The 3,187-nt window shown below is 43.0% G+C and overlaps 1 long non-coding RNA gene across 1 annotated transcript; it reads left to right on the forward strand.

Annotated features, from left to right (window-relative positions):
- The first annotated feature begins 757 nt into the window (after nt 1-757).
- LOC143419151 (uncharacterized) lies at nt 758-3,187 on the forward strand. The gene is made up of 4 exons (XR_013099127.1): nt 758-998; nt 1,206-1,358; nt 1,767-1,836; nt 2,036-3,187. It is a non-coding gene; the product is annotated as an uncharacterized LOC143419151 (long non-coding RNA).

The raw sequence follows: 3,187 nt of genomic DNA on the forward strand, positions 1-3,187 counted from the left end.
TTTATGTGAATGGTGAAGTTAACAAACAAAACCACCGCTATTGGTCTGACACTAACCCACATTGGATGGATCCCTCCAAGACTGTTGGAACAACAGAAGTGATGGTTTGGTGTGGTTTAAGGGGTACAACGATAGTGGGTCCATTCTTCATCAATGGAAACCTCAAGGCCACTGGATATTTGAAATTGCCACATGATGATGTGTTTCCCTCTTTATGCACTGAAGCTGGCACGTTCCCTGAGTTTTTCCAGCAAGATGGTGCACCGCCACATTATGGGTGCCAGGTCCGAGCATTCCTAGATGAGCAGTTTCCTGGAAAGTGGATTGGTCGTCGTGGGCCAGTTGAATGGCCCCCAAGGTCTCCGGCAGAACCAGGCTCAGTGAGGGGCGGCCAGCTGCTGCGACCGGTTGGGGAGAGAGAAAGAAGATGGGATAAAGACCTGCTGTGGAAGAGAGACAGTGACGGAGTTTGTGACTCTGTGTTTATGTTTTAGTAGTTATTATTATTCTGGGTTTTGTTTTCATGTTCCTATGTGTTCCCCAGTCTGTGTGACGTTGTTGCGTTGTGTCATTGCGTGTATGTGTTTCCTGTTTTATTTTGAAGGTCTGCATCTTATGTGAGTGTTTTCAGGTTGCCTCCCTAGTCTCGTCACGTTAATCACTCCCAGCTGTGTCCCCCACCTGTGTGTGATCTCCCTGTGTTCTCTGAGTGTTTTTAAGTCTTGTCTTCTGTCTTAGTCGTTGCTGGTTCGTCTGTGTTGTTTCTCCTCGCTCTCCCTGCGTCTCTCCGTATGTATTTCCCCGGACCTCCTGCATCTTCGTTTCTGGTTTGTTTTGTTAGTTTTACCCAGTTTAGGTTTTCCTGTTTCACCTTCACCCACGCCATTGCTGTTTGTATTTTCTTTTGTTAAATAAATACTCATCTGCACCAGAGCTGCCGCATTTTGGGTCCTATCTCCAATTCCACACGTCTGCCACCGCGGACGTGACAAACAGAGGTTAATAACAGATATGATTCAGTGCAAAGAGGTCTATTAACACATAGTGAGTGAGAATCATGGAAATCCTCCGGCAGCCTACATCTATTGCAGCATAACTAATGGAGGATTCAGGGTCACCTGGTCCAGCCCTAAATATATACTTTACCAAAGAGGAAAGTTTTAAGCCTAATCTTGAAATCTTGTCTCCCGAATCCAAACTGGAAGCTGGTTCCACAGAAGAGGGGCCTGAAAACTGAATGTGTTCACTGACCGGTGTTGCCAGCTTTGGTGGCTCGTCTCCCGCTCGAAGAGGACCAAAAAGAGAACCATACAGTGTTCAGCTGCCTGGCTGTGCTCTACACACACAGCCCTGCTCTGGTACAGTAAAAACCACATTTACATTTGTTTACATTTCCAATGTAGAGGATGAGTTTAGATCACTGTGGTCCAAGCTTGTCGTCAGTTATAGAAACTGGATGTTGCACAGGAAAGTGTGTTTCCTTACATTTATTTTGTGTTGACAGAAGTCTTTGATTCATATTGATTATTAAAGAGCAGCTGTTCACATGTTTAGAAAGATGCTTTGAAAGGAAAAACTTCCAACCAATCATTTCTTTTATTAAATGTTAAATCAGTTATTCTTACAATCCAACACATGCAGAAACTTTGACATGCTCTGATGTCTTGAACTACTTCACATTGTGCATTTTGTCCCTAAATTTTAAAAATATTTTTAATTACACTTTTTTCTTAAATGTTTTTATTTATTTATTTTATCTCTTTCAGGTCGTGAATTTAATGAAACCCATAGTTGCTGCTTCCAGTCATGTCGTGGGCAACAAGGATGTTGATAAAGGTGAAGATTTCTATGGCCACATGCAGAATAACTCATCAGATTGCATGTTAAAATTCCTTTGAATGAACCCTCATGACTCAGAGCTTCATATCTAATGTCTCTTAGCATCGTGCACAGCACTCTCATCAGTATTTGGTTCTTTTGTAGTGATCTGTCTCCAGTGTTGACCTCTAACTCTCAGTTTGTTTCTCCTCCACAGAAAGCCAGAACATTTCAGTAGCACTCATGAGAAAGTTTGGCCAGAACCACAGTGCTGAGGTCCAAGCAGCTGTGACCTCACTTCCTGCACAGCAGAGACCCTTGTTAACGTGCATGCCGTGTTTACTTTTTCTTATGTTAGGAGTTCGGGTTCACCATCCTGTGTTCTGTATTTTGATTTCCTGCTTCACTATAAATCGCTGCTGCTGTTCTTTACGCGGTTTGGACACACTTCGTGCTTTGTTCTCAAGAGTGTGAAGTAATGGATTTAATCTGCTAAGGAGAGTTTTTCATTCCCATTGCTCTTTGGGAGTCAGCGGGCTTTAACCTGTGGAGAAACACGTGTGCTCTTGCTCCTTCAAACGGTTTTCTTCAGAGATTTCTCACTGTTTGTACACATGCTGAGTGGCTAGTTTTGAAAACACTTACTTTACCTTTACTACTCTGCTCAGAAATGCAACCTGTGACCTTACACAGCCCAAAAACTTATCCTAAAACATAAATTAACAAGGACAGAAGCTTTTTACAAATGCTTCAACAGTGTAATTCTAACAAGGTATGCAATACATCTAATGTCAGTTCAGAGGTATGAAGTGATGACACTTTGACATCACTGAATAAAAGCAGTCTTGTCATAATAAGCTTTGCTGTGGACAGTTGGCGCGTTAAACTTTTTCTTACAAATAAAAAAGGTAATCAGATGTTAAGTTTGTTCAGTTTTAGTTGTTCTCATCGTGTTGCTCCTCAGATCTCCCGTTGTCCCTGAGCCTGACTAAAGCTCGGCAGCTTGTTTTCAGGGCATGGCAATGCAGATATGAGCTAAATGTGACACAGCAAAGAAAAATCAGAATCAAGAAACCCTGAGCTGACTTTCATGGCTACAGACGTGACATTAAGAGCCTCACAGATCAAAAAAGTATGGGATTTAAACTGCTTCTAGACCTGCACACGTCTGTTTCCAGGGCAGGATATCCATTCCAGTGCAGCAGAAGGAGCGGTCAGTGTGGACCTCGGTGCTGTACAGGACCTCCTGGAGCTGCTTGTCTCCTGGCATCTGGGCTTTCACTCGTATCTGAAGGACAAAATAGGAAAATCAAGTTGCTCTCACTGTCACCTGATTTCCACAGACTGCCATCTGACCACATCCCTGCAG

Source organism: Maylandia zebra, linkage group LG6 (assembly GCF_041146795.1).
Source record: "Maylandia zebra isolate NMK-2024a linkage group LG6, Mzebra_GT3a, whole genome shotgun sequence".
Taxonomy (NCBI): Eukaryota; Metazoa; Chordata; class Actinopteri; order Cichliformes; family Cichlidae; genus Maylandia; species Maylandia zebra.